This window comes from Lissotriton helveticus, chromosome 3_2, assembly GCF_964261635.1.
Source record: "Lissotriton helveticus chromosome 3_2, aLisHel1.1, whole genome shotgun sequence".
NCBI lineage: Eukaryota > Metazoa > Chordata > Amphibia > Caudata > Salamandridae > Lissotriton > Lissotriton helveticus.
The window spans coordinates 252,559,462-252,583,043 of record NC_136062.1 but is presented as its reverse complement, the minus strand read 5'-3'; positions in this window follow the sequence as shown (position 1 = coordinate 252,583,043).

Here is a 23,582-nt window from a genome sequence, read left to right as displayed (position 1 = left end):
ACAGAACTGAATAACCCCTCACAGAGAATTCTTTAGTCAGTCACTTGGCAAAACAAACTTAACTTAAACTGTAACTTTCTATTCCCGCCCACGCATTAGACTTAGGTCAGGTACACGGGGTAGGCGTAGTTAGAAACACCAGTTGAGTACGATTAGTCAAATGTATATGTGTATGTAATATATCTTATTCATTTTAAACCTTCATATGGCTTAGAAACCATATCAATGTTTTTACAGTATTATTTTATACTTCTGCTTTTAATGTATGCACTTTACTTAACCATAAGTATTGCAATAATATCGATCCATTTCTCTTGTATGAGAAAAGAGACTGATCAATAAATAACATCTTTTATTGAACACGCCCGTCTCTTCCTTTTCTCTACAATCTGATGAGACTAAGAATGCACGTACTGACTGAGTAAAATAAATTGCCTTTTGTTCACACGACTCTCGAGATACACTCTTGATTAGGGGAGAGCAAAGTTGTCATGTTCTATGGTTGTCAGAAACTAAATCCCTTCTTGTCTATCCAGGGAGGTTCAACTCCTCCTTGCCTATTCGAGAAAGTTTCTAGTGAACTCTGAGCTAGCTGGCAAACCCAAAACTTTAAGTCTAATATCGACAGTAGTAGACCTAGTTAACGTCTGGTCTAGGCCTATACTATTGAAGGTATTATTCCAATGCGCAGAGCCTATTGGGATAATAGGAACTACACTACATGGCGCCCAACGCGTTTGGAAGGGCGATAAAACTAACGTAAGACATTTAGAGTAACTCAGTCGTGCTTTCTCACTCAGACCCCTTTTTCCCATAATACTCCAAAGACGTCTGGAGTGGGTGAAAGGTAATATCCGCCAAACCTCGCAGGAGGAAACTCCTATGTATGGTACTTGGTTTAGTCAACGTTGAAGGATAAACCGTTCCAAAATATTGTGCATCTAATCTTTGTTTCCATAAGAAACCTGATCTGCAAACAAACAAAGTAACCATCCTGTCGGTAAAATGGTAGACAGTGATGATGAAAGAGAGGCAGTTAGATTAGCAACTGAACTCGCAGCAGCTGATACTGCACTGCAAGAAGCAGACCAGGATATAATACTCATCCCGGTCATCAAAAGGAAATCTATAACCTTAAAACTTATAGAAAATGGACTGACACCTAGAGGTGGTACAGTCATATTCGTAATTGAGGCACACGAATATCGGCAGACAGAGGTATACTATTCATGGATACATTTGCCAGCAGCAAATGCTGTAACAAAGTACTTCCACTATTACAAAACAGAGGAACCTCCTGAAGAGTATACTCCTTTCGAGGAGGTGGAAGTACCACTTAAATTTCAAGAGCACCTGCTCTTATTTAATGGCGCCCTAAAACACAATAATCACATCACCAGGCTCGGTCCTTTAGGCAGACCAGGAGCAACGTGGCCGGTCCTAGCCGGATACACACCACATCCAGAGTTCGAAAGAATGCCTGCAGCAGATCTTTTAGTACAACTAAAACAATTAATAAAGATACATAGACAATTAGTCCAATATGTGATGCGGACTTCAACAATTCAGCCAGCAATTAAAATTCCACAGCTGACCCCTCACCAGGGGAACACAAATAAAATTACACCACAGAACATACAATCCTGCCTAGGTAAAGTACCAGCTAAACGGGAACAAATACCATTCTGGTTAGCACAAAAAATCACCCAAATAGAGGCTGTGTTTCCAGACACCACCCCGTTAGAAAAACACAGGATTCTGACTATCTGTCTTCCAATGGGAATCGCACCACACATTGAGGACTGTGACACTTGGGGTACAGTCTTTGCTTCCATCTACACAAAAACGCACGGTGTTCCATCCATTTCGGTAATACCAGATGTGCTAAAACAAATTCAAGACGAATATGGTCCAGAACCCGCTTTAACTCTTGGTATGAAATTACTAAAAGACTTCAAGCAGGTCTCGGCTATATTATTAGCCAACATAAAGGGAGAAGCAGCAAACGTGGCGATCCGCCAGAGGTTAAAAGAGACAGATATAGCAGACCAACCAGCTGAAATTGCCAGAATCATAGAAAAATCCTATGAGGAACTAGGTAGAGATAGTTTGGGTGGAATACCAGTAAAACCACAACTGATTGAAAGTCCTGAAAAAATATTTTTTAATAATAACTCAACATCACAAAAAAAGAGCTGGGATGGAAACAAACAATCCAATCCTAAAGAAAAGAAATTCCAGTCCAGAGGAAGGTCTCCTAGGCGAAGAGAAAAATCTCCGAACCAAAGACACAGGTCACCCCAGAGTGACCACTCTGGGAAAAGATATAACCTTAGAAATAGGGATAATATAAAGAAGCCTGATAGATATCAAGACATTGATACACGTCCCTCTCAATCTTTTCAGACTTCCTCGCAGAAATCGGAAAGAAGAGGACGATCAGAACAAAGAGAAGAGCACGCCAAGTCCAAAGACAAGGAACCTGCTCAGCTAAAAAAGAAATTACAATTTCCAAAAAAGAAGGTAGCCAGTATCAAGGTAGTTAACAATGCCGAGAATACTGAGGACACAACTGAAAAACGGAGAATGGGCTCAGACAATGCTAGACAGCGCAGCAGAAGTGAGCATAGCTCGCAAAGTCCTTATGAATCATCTGGAGACAGTGGACACGAATGAATATCTTCAAGTGGAAACTGCAGACACCAGAGTTAGCAAACCTCACAAAATATATGAAATAACTTTACGTATAGAGGGGGATAAGACTAGAAAAATAAGGGGACTATTTTGGGATAATCTCTCCAAGGGCTATGACATCCTTCTAGCTGAAAAAGACTGGCCACCAGAGTTTGTTAGGGAGTGCCCTCATGGCGAAGAAATAATTATGCCTGCCTTCTCAAATCATATCCCAATTCATAAAAAATACACACTTGCCAGAAAGTGGGCAGTAGCTCAAGCTCCTGCTTTATATAAAAATCATGTAGGATGGGATGAGGACTCTCCTCCTCACAAAATCCAGTTAAAATCACAACCTACTGCACAAAGGCAGTACCCAATTAAGCAAGAAGCTAAAAAACAGGTAAAAGAAATCCTAGATCAGCTAGAATACCAGGGGGTGATTGAAACTTGCACCTCACAAATGAACAACCCGTTGTTTCCGGTCTCCAAACCAGACAATTCATATCGTCTAGTTTTGGATTACCGACATCTTAACTCATGTTGCAAAACTTTTGCAGTGCAAAACTCGCATAGTGCTGCACTAATGAATAACATAGGGCCAGATGTAGGTGTCTAAATACCGGTCGGAAACGGCCGAAAATACCGATTTTCGGCCGTTTCCGACCGGTATTTGGACATTGGTATGTAGGGCTATTAAAAACATACAGATTCTGTAATTTTACCGAATCGGTAATTTTACAGATTCGGTAAAATTACCGATCGGTAAAATTACCGAATCTGTATTTTCTTATGTAGGTAGCACTTTAAACAGTGCTACAGGGCCTTTAGAACTCGTTATTTACCATGGAATACTATTCCATGGTAAATAACGAATTCCAGTGTACATGCACATCTGTGCATGTACACCTGTGCCATGTGGCACACAGACATGCCCTAAGGGCATGTCTGTGTGTCACATGGCACACAAGCCAGGAACAGGGGTGCAACAGGGTGTCAAAGTGACACCCTGTCACCCTTGCAAATTCGGTAATTTTACCGATTCTGTAATTACAGATTCGGTATTTCCCATTGATTCCTATGGGCTTTCAAGCCCATAGGAATCAATGGGCAATACCGATTCGGTATTTACAGAATCGGTAAATACCGAATCTTAACGATTCGGTATTTACAGATTCTGAAATACCTACATCTCCCCCCTTCATATTTACCACTTCTTAAATACCGAATCGGTAAAATTCGGTATTTATGAAGTGGTAAATAAGAATTACCTACATCGGGCCCATAGTGCGCAAAAAATACAAAACAACATTAGACATCTCTAATGGATTCTTTTGTCAAAACATAGCACCAGAGAGCAGATATTTGTCTGCATTCTCAATAAATGGCACTCAAAAACAATTCTGTCGGTTAGCCCAGGGGTACAAGAACAGCCCGGGAGTATTCTCAGCGAGAGTAACAGAATTACTACAAACATATGATGACGAAGCATTATCTTATGTCGACGACATATACTTAACAGATGATGACTTGGATACTCACTTGAAGAGAGTGAACACCATAATACTTGGGTTCGCAGCAGAGGGTTACAAATTCAACTTTAAAAAATCCAGAATTGCCCATCTAACAGTCCTGTTCTTAGGATACGAATTATCAAGTGAAGGCAAAAGCCTGGCTGACAATTTCCTAGAGAAATGTGCCGTACTCCAAGCACCTAGAACACTAAAAAACCTACAGTCAATTCTAGGCTTCCTAAATTTCGGAAGAACATACATTGCAAATTACGCAGAAAGGGTCAAACCCCTTTATGATCTAATAAAACCAGATTTTAAAAGAACCAATTGGACTCAAATACACACAGAAATTTTGAGATCCTTACAAACAGACATGTTAATTAAAGCAAAATTAGAAACACGTGATAACACACGCAATCTTGTGATTCGAGTCATCCCAGGAAGATGCGGATTCACATACCTGACCTCTAATGAGGGAGAAAAGGTACCAATTGCATTCAAATCACACTTGTACACAGAAGCTGAAAAGAAATTCAGCATTAAAGAAAACATTGTTCATGCAGTTCAAACCGCAATAGCTAGAGAAAAAGATCAAGCGGACGGTAGACACATCACAGTCAGAACAGCGGAATCAGCCTTTGAGGCATTAACAACACCGTGTAATTTACCAACAACAACATTGAATCCGGAATGGATACAATGGGTGAATTCAATTACAACGGACAAAGTATACTACTACTTTGATCCAGAACTAAAGGAATTGAAAAATCTAGAATATGAAAGAACATTCCCTCTGCCTATCGACATTCTGCCCTTACGACAATACGCTTGTGTAATCTATACAGACGGACATGCTCAACCCTCCGTTTGGGGAGAACAAGCATACAACCCCACATGTGAGATTACAAAAGAAGTGTGGCGCGGAGGTAAACTAAGACCTCTATTAACAAAAACACACTCAGTAGAAACTAATTCAGAACAACAGACTGAAATAATAGCATTGAAAATGGCGCTAGATAATGCAGTTCGCGAATTCCCGACACTTATAGTGTCCGATTCATATTACTGCGTCAAATCATATAACAACGATTTGCAGACATGGATTCAAAACGGTTACAAAGATGACACAGGTGCAACAATAAAGCAGAATCTGCTCTGGGAACAAATAGCTCTTTTACAAAAAGAACTACCAAAGACTCACGTGACACACTCACTGAGTCATCAGCGTGATGGCGTTCACGTTGCAGGGAATTCATTGGCTGAAACAGCCACAGCGATAGCAACTAAATCGGCTTCCGTAGCTCGAAAAAAAAGCGTACAGTGAAGTATATTGACGGTGAAACAGTGCTGGCAGTGAAAACGTCATCAAAAGGCGACTCCTCAGCGCTACCGATCAACTATCCACTCAATTATACATACATAATCGATGCAAACTCCGTCCCTTTTGCTCGAATCTCTGGAGTGGGGGATAGAGTGATTCCAAACATGGACAGGAGAAACTTGTTAATCGCAGACGCACATATGGGCGAGGGTCTCAGACATCTCAAACTAAAAGATTCTCTGGAAGAATTACAATCAAGGTACTGGTGGCCAGGCATGAGCCTGCATCACACCATGTTTGTAAAAAAGTGCCCAAACTGCAACAGGAATCGCAGTGGTGAGAGAAACGGTGTAATACCGTGTCGTTTCACTCCAGAAAAAATCAACAGTAAAAAGCAAGGCTTGCGATTAACATATACAGGCTAGTTTCCACTTATAATGTAGATCACCAGCACTCGGCTGACGTCTGGACTGTTATACAAAGATTTGCGAGTCTAAATGGCATATACGCTAAGAGCATGCTACGTTTGACCATTGTTTTCACTCGAGCCCTCCAGCCTGAGGGGAAACATGGCCAAATGAGCATAGCACAGCGGGAATCTTCTCACTTCCTTCCTGAGGGATACGGGATGGTGTTACGAAAAAACCAAGGCATAAAGCAATCTATAACGGAAAGGATATTAGGTTCGGGAGCTGGGTGGGTCAAACATCTAATAAGTGTCCAACGTAGTCTAAATAACCTGCCAAGAAATTCTCTGAAGGGATTCAGTCCGTACGAATTATTATTTGGAACTAGGATGTTAATCTCTGACCTTGACAGTCAGACTTCAGTGGTAAAGGAAAAAAGCTTTGATATCAAAGATCGTTTGGCTATTTTACAGGACTTAAATGAAACAAGAAAAGACCTGAGCAACATAAAGTTGAAACAGCAGCCAACAACCACTGAAGAACCACCACCTGTCCCAGCAAGACCTGTCTGGATTCCAAAAGTCGGGGATCTAGTCAGAGAAAAGATCGCGGTAAAGAAGGAATTTGGGCCTTCTTACAGAAAAGCAGTTCCTGTCTTGTCTGTCAACGGGACAAGATCAGTAGTACTACCGCCGCTTGCTGGTAAAAAGGAGAACCGAGTTGTATCAATCGACCTGGTAAAACCACAATCATGTGGCCGATAACAAATAGTAGGCCAAGTCGACTCCCCATAAGTAGCAGAACACCAAGGTTTGCTACCAGTACAGAGGTCCTAACAAAGAGGCTAATCACATTCGAAACGCCTACAGAAGAACAACAAGGACTATGCAAAAATGCAATGGAACTTAGACCTCTGAACACCCAAATAAAAACATTTAGCAGAGACACACCAACCTATAATGAAGTAACAAACGACTATGCAAGAAACAGTAATCCTGAAGCAATTGGAACAATTGACAGAACTGCATCCGGCTACTTCATAAACTTCGATGATTCCTCCGAAGGCTTCACTGAATCAAAAACACAGCCATCATCAAAAACCTTTAAAGATAAAGCTAAAGAACTTTTGAAACAACTGAAAGAAACATATCTGATTTCTCCATGGATTGAATTTTGGGTGGGTTTTGGTGCATTTATCCTCATACTTTGGCTCATCATGATACTAACTTTGGGACGCTTCATTGAGGGAAAATATGCTAAAATGGACACAGCAAGTCAGAAAATCAACTTGATCCTCAAACCACACACATCTTCACACGTCGAGAAAAGAGAACTTTCTTCAGTCAACTTCACAGCCAATCCTATACCGGGTGGGGTAGCATGGGATAACACTGACTATGAAATCTATGGTCCGGTTGAAATCCTGAAATATCCACACCAAATTAAAATGTCATTGAGTGACTTCGTAAAACCAAGCACATTTGCTGATGATTGGGACTTTGAAAGTATAAACAATATGTCTGACTTAGTGATGTCTGCTAAATTTACCAAACATGATTATTTGCAGGGTTCGACAAATTATGATAGTATGTATTGTTATAACCACTATGGTAACCATTTTTTACATAGATCTGCACAACCTAGAAATGTTTTAAATTATAATCAATGGGAACATTGTGCAACCCCTCCAAAAGGAAGCTCAAGAACCGTTTACGACAAATATTCATACTTTTCAGGTTTTAACATAAGTAATGCTGAAACATTTTATTTCAAATTGTCAAATAAGACAGGGACAAAGACCATGATAACCAACACAAAATTGATATATTCAGACTCATTCTTTGAACAAATGAATACTTTTGGTTTTGATTATTGGGACAAAAATGTTGAATTGAAAAGTGTTTGGGGCACAAAAGAATGGCAAGTACAGGGTATAGAATCTTTGTTTAGAGCCTGCATGATCCCAGAACAAATTATATTTTTAAATGACACTGTTCAACAAACTACCTGTCTTGGCTTAGCAAAAATCAAAGACTTAAATAAACCGTCTATTCCAAAACCAACAATGAACAGCAATAGCTCTACAGATGAGGAGATAGACGTAAATTATGTATTAAACCAAAACAGAACACATCCTGATTGGAAACAGTGGTTGATCTGGCCCACAGATACTAATTACTGTCAAGACAGATTCCTGAACAAAACACAGGGATTCAAAATGACCAGGCCAGACCCTAGATATCCCCAAAGACATCACCCAGGGATAATAACCACCTACAGTGTGGGCAGATTATGCCTTCAATGGCTACAAACTTCCACACTGGCAGAAATTAAGCAACACCTAACTTTACTTACTGATGGTGCTGACTTGCGTGATTTCACTATGGGACCACGCAAACAGCGTCAAAAGCGCTTCATAGCAGCCTCTGTATATGCAGCATACAATGAGGCCTGGAAGGTTACTCAAATTGAGACAGCAGAAAGTATACGGGAAATTGACCGTATTAATTTGGAAAAATCACTTTCTGTAGTGGACAATGGGTTAATGACTCTGTCCTCCAGAATTTTTTCTCTGGACAGCATTGTGTCTTCAGCAATCGACATAATATCGCAAGACTTACTGTTGTTACAACACGGTCAGTCTCAATTGCGTTCTATTGTACAGCTTGGCTGGACGTTACAAAATCTGCGTTCAGGCTATGTGCCTTGGCGTTTAATCAACACAACGTCACTTTTCAATATCTTTAACCTTACTGATAAACAAATCAGTATGGCCCAGAAGGGTGCTGATTATACAATCCTGAGCATTGAGAAACTCGAAAGATTACCAGTGACAATGTCAGAACGACCTGTCAGTGGATGGATAATACATGGAATAATTAATATTCCAATCTCAACCTTCAGGTTTCAATACTGCCAAAAATATATACAGGCTGGCATGTACGAAAAATTGGGAAAAGGGTACATTAAAACAACATGGGACTTGCCCTATTCACATGCATGTGTCAGTAATAAAGGACAGAAAGTGTTTCTTAGTGGCAATAATTGTGCGATGTCACTAAGCGGTACACTTCTGTGTAACGGAATTAGTTTGCATGGAGCCTGTGAAGGGAACTCAAATAACCTTTCATGTCACCAGCTAGGCACACCTGCTACAGAGATAGAACCATTCTTTCAAAGACTCTATAATGGGAGTTACATTCTAATTGTGGACCGCAGATGCTGTAGTCTTATGCCCGGGACTCCTTATCTCGTAACTACGACTGCGAAGGTCAAGTGCTGTGGACGCTTATTGTTCCCCAGCTCCCTTCCAGACAGGGAGGCAAGGGCATGGCCCAACTTGAAAATTACTTCTATTCGAATAGATACTTTAAGCAGAATGAAAACAGTGCTTCTTCAGACGCCGACAAGGCTCACGTCATCAAAAGAAACGTATGATCTCCTAGTCGCAAGGACGACTGCAGAGATACATTCATTGTTATCGACTAATTCCCCCATACATTTCGCAGAAATCCTGAATGAAATCTTAAATATTTCTGATACCAGTGGAGTCTCAAAAGTATTTAAGACGGTATTTTCGATGGCATTAACACCATTCAAAGCCATACTGGGTATTTTTCCAGATTTCGTCCATTCGATTTTTGGCGGACTTCCCCTCATTTTAGGACTAATTGCAGGAATCCTATTCTTAGTCCTTATATTTCGTTATGGCAAACCATGTCACAGACAAAACACCTGCGACAAGGGAAGAAACAATCCTAGCCATTGGATACCGGGACCGGATATCAAAAATCCTGGGACTATCCCGGCTTAGAGACCTGAACATGACTTGGTTTCTATCATTTCGACCCATGTGGCATCGATGTGTTTTACCTGTATTAAGGTGCCTGCTATGCGGAGAAGAATGCGTGTTAGACACCTGTCTGACGCTACAATCGGATGCGCCAATGGATGCAGAAACATTGTTGAGTCCGATAAAGGCTCATGCTTTGTGCTGCCCTCAAAGGCTACCAATCCTGATGACGGCATTCGTGGAAGCTTCACCACTACGATTAAGGGGTAGTGAAGTTCAAGATGAAAGCAGCATCGATCAGGTACGACCTTCTGTCAGCGACATTAATCAGAATGTCAATGGAGACAATCATGCGCACGAATGCATGGTTACACCTATTTCCGAGTTAGTGGAACTCTCCCAGGAAGCTGTTGACAACTTTTTCGAGAGTCTAAATGATATGATGTTCTCACCAGAGCAGAAATAGAGACTTTTGAGCAAGCTCGTACACGGCGTTCCCTGATTTTGGCCTTCAACTTGAAAAACAAAATACCATGAACAATTTTCCCTCCAGTTCACGGACAGCAACTTTTTTCAGCAGCCCCAAAATATTTTTGCATATTTTTCGGGACACTATCTTCTGCTTAAAGTAAGAACTATTCTTAGAGAACTAAAATTTCTAATTTTAGATAGCTTATAGACATTAGCTGCCCGCTGGTATGTTCATAATTATTTTTACTCTGTGATGAAATGGTCTCGAACCTTTTTTCTGTATTAAGAGCCATTTCATGTGTAAATTCTCATATACATGTTAGTTATAATGTATAGATATGCGTGATTACTTTAGCATTATTCTACAGCTTGTGTACATACATTACATGTGACTGTTTTCCGTATATTTGATATTTTCAAAATGCATTTATGTATTTTGGGGTGGTAAGGTATACACGATACTCTACAGTATGTTTTACTATGCATAGATTCGTAAATATGTCCATAGTTAGCGTGGAGTGGGTGTGATGTATTCCTATAGGTTCTGTATCGATCCCCCTATTCCTGACCCTATTCTGGTTAACAAGTTAACTAGCAGCCATCCCATGAGGCAGAAAACCCCCATGATGCAGGAACCGTTATCTGATAAAGCCACACTACGGCACAGGAACGTGTTATCTGATTAGGTCATAACGCTTGCCATCTAATTAGACAAGCGATATTCCTCCAGCCCCTGATAAGGCATACGGAGTTCTCAAAACAAATCAAACCTATGACAACCTGGGAAAAACCCTGCGGCCATTGTTTTGATTTCACCGAGAACTTCAGCAAAAGAATGTGCTAACGACCTGGTCATATGACATCCTTATTGACGTATCTATGTCCATCCTTACGTCAATCTCGGCACCTTAAAGGTATAAATATTACAGATATTGCCCTATGCAAACACACGCGGTGGTGACGAGATCGGAGCAGCCAGACTTGCCGAAGCCCAGAGCAGAGCAGACCCCGCTGGCGCAGCCCCGCCTTCCTGACGCGCTGAGAACGAGACGCTGCCTTTCTCCTGCCGAGAAATCCAGCTCCGGCGCTTCCGGGTAGCCCTCGCAGGCAGCCTGGGATATCGAGACCAGAGACGAGAGATACCATCCCTCATCCATCCTAGATTCCAGGTACAGAACTGAATAACCCCTCACAGAGAATTCTTTAGTCAGTCACTTGGCAAAACAAACTTAACTTAAACTGTAACTTTCTATTCCCGCCCACGCATTAGACTTAGGTCAGGTACACGGGGTAGGCGTAGTTAGAAACACCAGTTGAGTACGATTAGTCAAATGTATATGTGTATGTAATATATCTTATTCATTTTAAACCTTCATATGGCTTAGAAACCATATCAATGTTTTTACAGTATTATTTTATACTTCTGCTTTTAATGTATGCACTTTACTTAACCATAAGTATTGCAATAATATCGATCCATTTCTCTTGTATGAGAAAAGAGACTGATCAATAAATAACATCTTTTATTGAACACGCCCGTCTCTTCCTTTTCTCTACAATCTGATGAGACTAAGAATGCACATACTGACTGAGTAAAATAAATTGCCTTTTGTTCACACGACTCTCGAGATACACTCTTGATTAGGGGAGAGCAAAGTTGTCATGTTCTATGGTTGTCAGAAACTAAATCCCTTCTTGTCTATCCAGGGAGGTTCAACTCCTCCTTGCCTATTCGAGAAAGTTTCTAGTGAACTCTGAGCTAGCTGGCAAACCCAAAACTTTAAGTCTAATATCGACAGTAGTAGACCTAGTTAACGTCTGGTCTAGGCCTATACTATTGAAGGTATTATTCCAATGCGCAGAGCCTATTGGGATAATAGGAACTACACTACAAAGTTAGAACCCACGCAGCCCATGTGTGCTGCGTGACCCAGTGATTTATTTAGCAAAACATTTATTTTCATTTATAATCAAACTTCAAGAATTCATAAAAAAGAAAACAACTGTCAAAAACAGTCAAGTCAAAAGCAAAACAAACAATTGTGTGCACAATAAATACAGAATATGCAAACATTGATAATGAATACTCAAAAATTACATGACACCAAAATATGACTTGATACACAGTACATACATTCCAAATCAATTGCGATCAAAAAACATTACATAGAACATAAAGGGAAAAAAAACAGTCCTTTAACTAAAATACCAGTGGACAGGCGGAATTAGAGATGGAATGAGACTGCCTGCCTGTCTCACAAAACCTGTGACGGAGTATTTGATATGATTGCAAGCAAGGGCCCACAACAGTGGAATTAGTTGATCCCTAGCTGCACCCTTCTTTCTTGTCACGGGCTGGGGGTCAACGCGTTTCGAACCAAACAAAAATTACAGGTTCTTCTCAGGACAGGGACTGGGTATAGACTTCACTGCACAGCGAGCAAAGGAATTGCAGGAGTGGAGGAAGACTGTGAATCAGGGAAAACTATCTGTACAAAGTTGTAGAGATGTCAGGGCACAGGGCGCCCGCGGAGCGGAGCACTGTTGAATCGTGACTTGGCTCATATTCTTTAGATCAACTGCACGCCGTAAGTTGAACGGCTGTATTTGGGACGGAGCCGGGGAGTCTTTAGTTAATTAGTTTGTTTGTTTTGTCTCACGCGGGTATTATTCAGCCGCACGGAGCCAGTGTGCACTATGGATTCAATCCTTTCAGATGCCGCGGACGTTAAGGGATTCCATAATGCGTAATGATAGGCAATATGCCCCTATGGGTGGGGGTGCCAGTAGTGGTGGGCAACATGACACACATGGGTGGGCAACATGCCCCTATGGTTAGGGGTGGCAGTGGTGATGTGCAACATGCCCCTATGGGTGGGAGTGGCAGGTGTGGTGGCCATGCAACCCCTTTGGAGGTTTGTTGCCAGTGGACAGGGTCTGGACCCCTGGGTGTGTGTGACATTTGGCAGGTACGTGTTGTTGATTTGTATGGTGGGTGTCTGACTTACCGTCTGCGCCGTCCGCATCTGTTCCTGATCCGGTCATACATGTACAGGTCTGGTATGATCTGCGTGATTGGATTCATGACACTTTCGTGACGTATCCGTTGATGGCTGGTCCGTCTCGAAGCCGTGGATTGTGTTCTGGCATGATTCGCACCTGATATGCAGTTCTACTGGATGCAGTGACGTCCTGTACTTGGCGACCTGTCCGGAACGTAGGAAGTACGCATCGTACTTGACTGGCCGGAAGTTGCAGTGTTTATGGTGCTGTGTGGCGCGAATTGTGTGTTTCCGGGTCAGGTTTGTACGGAGCGTATGTGTCTGTCGTAAATTTGGCACCTTTCCGCATCGTACTTCCTCACCCGGATGGTCACACTCCTGGTACGATTCTGCCCTAAGGTCAGGCTACTGACAGGTCTCGGAGGGCTGACCGACCGAGAGCGGAATCAACCCCTAAGATGTTGCAAGGACTAGACCCTTGCAGAGTTAGAAAAAATACTGGTTTGCAAGGTCATTCTCTGGCTTGTCTTTCTAGAAAAGTATGTCAAAGTGTTTTTCATCATTTCAGGATGTTAGCAGTACATCATACTTAAATGCGGAAGTTAGTCAGGAAATTGTATTATGTAAAAAGTCCAGCACTAAAATTAAATGAGTTGAACAGTGCTCTTTTGCATGGGTCAGTTTCAGATGTGAAGAAGATTTGTGATGACATTGAGTTTTGTTACTTTGGTCCTGAACAAGAGAGTGCAGAACCTGATACATTAATAGAAGAAATGTTGAAGAGAATGTTGAACAGAGTAGTACAAAAAATGTTGAAGGTGAAATTACAAAGTTTAAGGTGATTTCAGGTGAACGGCCAAATTATGCTTGTATTTTTTGCCAGCGAACTCACTATAAAAATCAAATCAAATCAAACAAGCTTAATTCGACCGAAAGTCATAAAAGCACATAAAAACATATATACTATTTACAAATACAAATATTAAACACAGGATACATAAAAAGCGGCTTGTTTGAATGCAAAAACATTACACAGGTTTTGTAATTGGCAGGTAATTCATAATATCCTAAAAACGATGCCATGACTAGAAAAGATGTATGATACTATAAAAGGGAGATCATACTGTTAGGGAACAGTGTAAAGAAAGATGGACATTAGTGCAAGATACTGTTTAATCTGACAGATATTGGTAATCACTAGCAAACACGTTGTTGTAGAGAAATAACTTTCGATCTGATAATCCACATCCACCCTAAATATTTGGCAACTGCTGTGTAGATTGGGGATGTAGATTGGGGATGTGGTATCAGTACACAAAATTCTTTGTGCTGCCAGGCTACTTCTTGTCCTTAAAGATTTACATATGGGCAATAGCCACCCCCTTCGCGGGGTAACATATGCTGGGCAAACAAATAACATGTGTGCAACTGATTCAATACATACAAGACAGCATGGACACTTATTATTAGATGATTTATTCCACCTTAAGGTAAAAGACCTTAGGGGGAGAGTCCCTGCTCTCAACTGGAAGTATAGCTTTCTGTCTAGTGGTTTCGAAACAGTATCCCAATATAGTTCTAGACCCGGGGGAATTTTTAAATTCCAGAAAGGTCCCTACTAATGAGGATGAATCACTGGCTCTTAGGGTTTGTTCAGTAATCACCTCCCAATACTTTTCTTTTAAGTCCTTCTTAGTTGGAAAACAAGTAGTAGTGGGATCATCCCAAAGCCTTGACATACCAATATTGGCTAGGATATCATTGACACCACGTAACCAACTGATTTTATGGAAAGTGTCAGTTTTTATGATGTCCATAAAGCCCTCAGCATAAGGTTGGAGTTCTGGTGTTAGCCAGAGTCTACGCCAGTACAGTACGGTACTATAAAAATCAGACTAGGAGTGTTGATTTGTATTTAAAAAGTGAAAGAGAAAATGATGATATTTGGAAGTAATTTGCAACTTATTTGTTGGTAGAGAATTGTTTTGATTTGAGTTCTGATCCGCGTTGGTTGCTATTCCTCCAGAACTGATAGATTTAAATAGCTATGAGTCTATTCTCATTCAATGTGTGCACTCATTTCAGGCTATTGTTCGTATGGAGCCTAAAACAGGTAAATTACCTCCTTCAGATTTACAGAGAGGATTAAAAGGAATAGTTGTATATTTACCATTAGATTTAAAGAAAAATGTTGAAACTATTAGTGTAGAGTGTGTAGAAAATGAACCACTAGTCATTCTAGTTAATGGCGTTCCTTTTTTTTTTTTTTTTTTTAATATTTTTATTGAAACATTCCCCCCCCCCCCTTTTTTTTTTCCCCTCCCCCTTGATAACATGAGCAGGGCACAGTAAGATACAAAATCATATAACACAAATTCCGGTATACTTAATGCAAGACAGTAAAACTTGGAAATATACATGCATATTCATAGATTCCGATATTCAAAATATAGATTCTTCATGTTTCATCACTCAGTTCCTAACTTCCACTGTATGAGGGGACCCCAAATTTGCATACCCAGTTTTTTACCCTTTTTCCCCTTCCTGGCGTAGATAGCAGTTTCTAATTTTTGGACTGATAATACTTTACCTAGCCATTGATGGTAAGTAGGAGGATTTGGGTCAAGCCAAGCCGAGGCCACTAACAGTCTAAGAATCGCCATTGCTACAAACGTAAAATGTTTACAATTTAATTGCCCATTGGGTTTTATCCCCAATAGCATAACAGATGGGGTTAGCTCTATTGTTGTTGCTAACGCATTCTGGAAAAAGTTTCCAATATCCTGTTTTATCTTATCTAGGTGCGGACAAATCGAGAAGATATGTATCAAATTCGCCTCCGTGCTGCCACACCTAAAACAGCTAGTTCCAGATATACCCCCCCATTGAGCAATTTTCCTTGGCGTATAATATAGGTGGTACAAAATCTTATAATGTTGGGCCTGTAGAGACGATGAACACAGCATTTTACTTCCCATTTCTAATGATTCGATAAAGATATCCCTATCTATATCTAATTCTAGTGACCATTTACCTATCCATTTCTCCAGGTCGTCTTTCTTTACTTTTGTCATCTCTAAATAAAATCTCTTTATAGTACAGTCAACGTCATTTTCTATAAGATCCATCATTATATTTTTTCCAAAGCCCAGTGATCCTCCTTTTTTATTCATTATACAGCTTCTGATTTGTAGATATTTAAAGAAATGTTTTGTGTTCAAAGTATACTTGTTTTGCAGTTCAATGAATTGCAAAATACCTTGGCCGCCCACCATATCTCCGATCTTACCTATCCCCCGCCTCTCCCAGTCTTGATATACAACTCCTGAGAAAACGACACTGGAAAAGGAAGGGTTATTTTTGAATCTAGTGTACGCATTGTATTTCCCTATTCCAACCTTTTTGGTAAATCCTTTCCATATATTATAAGCAGCTATTACTGTCTTGAATCATGTTCTTTTGAAATAGCTTTCCTCTGTAAATCTCAAAAATATATTTTCAGCATTTGTACCCAGAGCCAAACCGTAAATAGCGAGCGAACCTATCTTATCCCATCCATCCTTTTCTGCCCCACCAATCAGACCCACCATACCTTGTAATGCTGCAGCCCAGTAATATAATTTTCGTCCGGTAATGACCATCCCCCTCCCCCTCTCTCCTGTGGGAGTGACATATACCTCAGTGCCCGCCGTGTCTTACCTTTAGCCCAAATAAAACGATTAATCATCTGTTCACAAATTTTAAACCATTTGTTATCAATTAATAGTGGTATTGCCCTGAAAAGATATAGAAATTTTGGCAAAATCAACATTTTAATAATATTAACTCGTCCTACTAACGACAGATGTAGATTCTCGTATCGATCCAAGTCTTCCTTCGCTTTATCAACTACCGGAGCTATATTTTTATCCACCAAGTTATTTAAGTCTGCTGAGATATTAATTCCTAAATACCTCCCTGTTGTTACCACTCGATTATCATCGCAAGGAGTCATTGAATTTTTAATAATTTGGGTTTTTGAAACATTCAGGGAGTAACCCGAGACTTGCCCGAATCTTTGGGCCTCTGCCTCTAGCAGCTCTATCGCTTCCGTGGGGCATGGTGTTATCACCGCCACATCATCAGCGTAGGCGAGTATCTTGCATGGTCCCAGAGCTGTATGTAGTGGAGTCATTTCTGAAGACGATTCTATCTTGCAGATTAGTGGATCCATGTACATGGCAAATAGCAGCGGAGAGCATGGACACCCCTGCCGTGTACCTCTCTTGATCATAAATTGTCCTGTAGTGCCCCCATTTATTCTTAAGGCTGCGACCGGTTCCTTGTATAGAGTCTGAAGTGCTTTCACATAGCCATCCCTGATCCCAGCTCTAACTAGAGTATGCCATAGATAGTCCCAGGAGACCCGATCAAACGCTTTTTCAGCATCCAACAGCATTACTGCCATCGGGTCTCCTGTTACCTCGACAGCATCGAACAGGGTTATAACTTTCCTAACATGGTGAGTCGTCCCTCTTCCAGGAATAAAACCATGTTGGTTACTACTGACTAAGGTACTTATTATTCTAGCGAATCTTGTAGCCAGGGCTTTTGAGTATATTTTAGTGTCATTATTCATTAATGTAATCGGTCGATAAGACCCTGGCTCAGTCGGGGGTTTCCCTTTCTTTAAGATTAACACTATATCTGCGCCCCCCCAGGATTTTGGGACAGACTCCCCCGTCTGTGCAGCTTGGATCGTTCTAGTAAAGTCTTGCCCTAGACATCCCCAGAAGGTTTTGTAAAATTCTAAAGGTAGCTGGTCCGGACCTGCAGCCTTTCCTGAGGGGAGGTTAGACATAGCCTCTTTAATCTCGATATTATCCAACATAACCTCTAACTCATCTGCCTCTTCAAAAGGAATAGTCTTGACTGGGATGTTCTGTAGATATTCAATTATCTCTTCGCTCCTGCTGGGATTTAAGTCGTCATATAATGACTGGTAAAATTTCCTGAACACTTCCCTTATTTCCTCTGGATCTGAATGTAGTATTCCCTTTTCGTCCCTGATCTCCTTAACCGTCCCTTCCGCTGCTATCTGCCTAGTGCGCATGGCAAGAACCCGTCCGACCTTTTCGCTAAACTCATAGCATCTCTCCCTTCTAGTTGTGTATAGTTTTGCTGCTCTATTTGCAAATTCCTCTTCTGCTTCACTTTTCACTTTCATTAAATCTATAATAGATTGTTCAGTTGGTTCAGCCCTTATTACACGTTTATTAAGCTGTTCTTCTGCTTCTAATACAGCTTTCTCTAAATCATTATATCGTAACCGTTCTGATTTCCGTTTATAGGCACTATAGCTGCATGTCTCTCCACGAGCTCGTGCCTTGAAGGCATCCCATATTACTCCCACGAGGCACTCCCTCTATTGTATTAAAAAAACTCACTAATCCATTTAGCCATATGTGTTATATAATCATCATCTAAAAGAAGTCCTCTTTCAAATGTCCATGCCCTTCTTAACTTTGTTCCCCCCCCTTGCTTCATCGTTAAAATCAAAGGGTTATGATCGCTAAGAATTCGGGGAAGTCTGTCAATTTTTGCTGTGGTCATTAAATCATTGGATATTAAAAAGTAATCTAATCTAACACAGATATGGTGTGGTGCAGAGTAATATGTGTAGCCTGCCTGCTCTGGTCTTGTTGTCCCCCAGACATCTCGTAAGTTGTTATTCCCTAGGAGATCGGTAAGGGCCCTATGTACTCTTTTTTTCCTGCCCTTATAGTTTCTTATCATACCTACTCCCAGGCCCTCTGCCCCGTTAATATTCAAATCATCTCCCATGATGATCTGAGGAGGCCTGTCTGCCAGCTCTGAGTCTAAAAACTGTAGGATTTCTGGATCATCCTGGGTTGAACCATAAACCGTGACTAATGTTGTCCATACTCCCTCTATTAAAATCTCAACAATAGCCCACCTTCCCCATTGATCTTCTAGTTTTTTCCTAGTTACCACATTTTTACTCCTTGATAGGATAGCTACCCCTCTTTTTTTTATCCCTTGTTTAGAGCTTACTATTAGATGAAACCCCAGCTGGTTAAGACAGAACTCCTCAGCTTTCATTATGTGCGTCTCCTGCAAAAATACAAAATCTACATTCATTTGTCGTAATCGTAATCCTATCTTTTGCCTCTTTTGAGCATCATTTAGGCCACACACGTTCCACGTCACAAATCTAAGAGACATATCTATTTTCTAAGGGACTATCAGCTATCTGCTCGCTTTTTTTTATCGAACTATCAAATTCATTCTTTGCTAGTTCCACTACACAAAATACACCAGTTCCAATTTTTATATTCGTGGTATCTTCAATACAGTAACCATGCTCATACATTTGTTTCAATTTGTGTTCTTCACACTCCCACCAAGTTCCTGTCCCCTTGTGCCCTGCCCTTCCTCCCTCCCTCCCGGCCCTCCCCCACCCCAGGCGGCCCTCCCTCGAAGACCCACCCCCCCTACAGGCAAATAGGTCCAAAGGACCTATGTCTGGCCGACGTTGCCTACAGGATGTCACGCCCGCCCTCCCTCCCCTGGCTATTTTAAGTCATATTGATGTGCTCTCCCCACTTAGTGTTAACCTCAACCACCGTTCTAGCAATACTAATATCCTCTGCTTATATCGAAACAACCCTACATATCCCCAATGCCCAGGAGAGAGAACGATCATAAATGTAAAGCTGAGACGGCCTTGTCTCGTGCTTTTAATCATGCACTTACATCCTATTTCCCCCCCCTCCAAATGTTATTAGTCTCTATCTTTTACTTTTACTTCTTGCGAGAAATGTCTTTATTAACGACCGTACGAGCATCATGTTCTACATGTTCCTCATGGCGTGTCTTTTGATGGCCCCTAGTTTCACGCAGAGAGCTGAGGTATTCTTGTGCCAGGATTTCAGAATGAAAGATTTTAAAATTCCCATTTAAGCCAACCTTCAGACGTGCGGGAAACATGAGGTAAACCTCACAACCTATGTTCTGGAAAGGGGTGATGAGCTGTCTCATTCGCCACCGTCTTTCCACAGTGGTGTGGCAGAAATCAGGGCGGGCAAAGAATTCGACATCCTTGTAAGTACATTTGGTTTGGGGTTTTGCCTTGCTAATTATCTCTTCACGCAATAAATAGTTCCCAACATAAAGTAATATTGCGCGGGGCTTACCCTGTGTTTCCTTCCGTGCCATCGGGAAACGATGTGCTGTTTGTATCTCATGATCCAGATCCCATGAGGACAGCTCTGGAAGGGCACCTTTCAGTAGCTCGACGACAAACCCCCGAGTATCCCTCCCCTCTTTCCCCTCCTGAATCCCAAGTAGTCGAACATTGTTGCGCCTTTGCCTATTTTCAAAATCCTCTAGTTTCCATAACATATCCGCCGTTGTCTTATCCTGATCCTTCCTAGCATCCTGGATATCAGTGAGTTCGTCCTCCAGTTTTCCTGTTCTGATCTCCACTTCAGCTACTCTTCCAACCATTTCTTCATACAATCTGTTAATTTTGTGGAGAGAAGATTGTATTTTTTTGTTTGCATGCCTGGCTCTCCTTCTTGTCCTTTAGTTAATGGCGTTCCTACTAAGGAGTCGATTCTGAACTCGATAGGTCAGCCCTCCAAGACATGTCAGTAGCCTTACCTACGGCCAAACCGCACCAGGAGCGGGACCGTCCGGGCGAGGAAGTACGATGCGGAACAGTGCCTAATTCCAGACCGACACGCACGCTCCGACTCTATCCACAATTTCCATCCGAGCCTGATCCGGAAACACTCAATTCACGCCGCACGGCACCATAAACATTGCTACTTCCGGCCGGTCAAGTACGATGCGTACTTCCTACGTTCCAGACGGTACGCCGCGTACAGCAAGTCACAGCACCCAGAAGAGCTGCATATCAACTCCGAATCACGCCAGTAACCCAATCCACGGATTCGAAACGGAGCATCTAGCAACGGATTGAGACGGAGCATGAATCCTGATAATCAAAAAAGGTCCACCTCAAAGAGGCACTGTGTATATTATGTTGTTACTGGAATATACACAGTGTGTTAAAATACCCCTCACACACCAAAAGGGCCCTTGGTGTTATGCTTCATCATCGGGGTCTTCCCGCCCGGCTGCCGGACGGGGCAGTGCTGCGACAAGCGACTACGCCGGAGCACCTTTTAAGTGTGGGTGCTATGTGAGTGAGATGGAGTGAGTGTCAGTGGGGTCAGAGGTGATATGGGAAGGTGATGTTAAAAAATACCTGGCCTAGTGATAGAAAAAACTATTTAATAAACACTGGCTGGTATCAATAAAAAAGTGGTGTCGGAAAGGGTAAGCGGGTTAATGGGCTTACTTTCCTGTGCGGGTCAACATGTTTCGGGGCATCATGCCCCTTCGTCAGGACCGGGTTCAGATCCCCCTGTCACTCACTAATGTCTTACCACAATAAAGGTGTATGTACAAAAAGCTGTAGTGGTGGTATAATCTATCAATGTGTATAGATATATAATTTATATTTATACATTTCCCTAGGTAGTGCTAAAAATACTGATGAAGTATGCCTGAAAAGACAAGAGTACGCAATTAGTACTGCGCGGATCCCAAAGCGCTTTTCTTTGAAATACCTGTGAAAAAAAGTGAGAGACCACACATACAGCAGTAGTCTGGAGCAAAGGATCTGTGAATGGCTTCTCATGGTTCACACACACATACAGGTAAACACACACACTTGTCTTGTACTGGGTACAACAGGTATAGCTATAAGAGGTAAGTGTTCATCTTTAAAATACATACTTGGGAAGGTGAGGGATAATGCCCCATGAGCCAACACTGGACAGAAGGGTATTTGAGGGTCCAACTAAAATGTGGGAAAAGAGAGAGGAAAAAGAAGGGAAATGGTTTCTTGTCCCAGTATTAAGATAGCAAGTAACTGAGAAGACGTTCCTGGTTGTAAACCAAGTGTGCCACCATTCTGTTATCTTCCCCATGCGGCTATGCCGTACGTACTCAACCCCCAGCCTCGTTGTGCTTCCTCCTCAGTCCGTGGCTTCCGTGGTTGTGAGGATGGAAGCTGGGGCGGGTGTTTATGTACTCGTGTTAATTGCTTAAATGTTAGTTTAATTGGTTAATCGTTACTGATACAGGACAGGTGTGCCTGTCGGAGAGTTCGAAAGTAGGGTTAATGCGGTGGCCATTGTTGGCTAGTCAAAGGGCCTATGTAATCGTGGTAGAGGGCCTTGGTTATGGAAGTGATGTCCTCTGTAGTTGTCCGTGTGAAATATCGTTTTATCAATAGATTTGTGCCAGAGGTGCGTGAGCTTAAACGATCGTATTTAGTTGTGCAGTCGCTGAAATACTTAGTCTGCGCATGCGCGGGGAAGTGTGTTCCTATCGCGCATGCGCGGTCGAGTGGGGAGTCCCTGCGTAAGCGCGGGTGAAAGTAGTGCGCTGTAATACTTGGTCTTCGTATGCGCGAGGAAAGTGTTCCTGTCGCGCATGCGCGGTAGAGTGGGGTCTCTGCGCAAGCTCCGATGAAAACAGTATGCTGCGCGTTTCAATTTTAAGGAGCCAGAGGGCACTGGCTCATTGATTGTGTTGTGCCCAGACATCGTCTTCGGTATATCAGACATGTCTTGGTTTTGAGGCATGGGAGTCATGATAGGAGACACAGTGGGCCCAACAATGCTCCAAATAGGATCATATGACTTAAAAGTTGTTTGGCCAGCACAATGTAGATGATGGCCCAACTATCATTACAAGTGATGTAGGATTGGCTCGGCTGTGTAGTCAAGCTGGTGGTGGTAAATAAATGATTTACTAGACACAGTATTTAGTAGGGCGTTTAAACAGTGTCCACTGCTTGGGCTGATCATTGCTTATTTACAACTCCATAGATGGTTGTTTTACAACCCCATAAATGTGCACTGGAGATGTTCAGGAGTTCAGTTGTGACCAGGGTATGTCATCGTTAAGGCCAGTCTGGTGTGTACCCAGCCGGTACACCCAGCGTTGTTCCTTCGAAAGAAGGTCCTTGTCACTCTTGAAAGACTCGATGACTGTCCATTTTAGATCGTGGATGCTGTGTCCTTCCGTCAAAAAGTGTGTCGCCATTTTGGTGGTCGTTTTTTGCAGCGTACATTGCTGCGGTGTTCACCCATGCGGATTTTCACAGGTCTGCTAGTCATCCCTATATATTCTTTTTTGCAGGGGCAGGTGATTAGGTAAACCACGTTGCAACTGTTGCAATTGGTGAAAGAGCGTTGTTCCCATGTAGTTTGGTTCGAGAATGTGATGGTGTGGCTCTTTTGAGTGTACTGACAGGACATGCATGTGCCACATGGATGGTGGCCGCCAACTGTTGTAAGTCTATAGGGAGCATTGGACTCT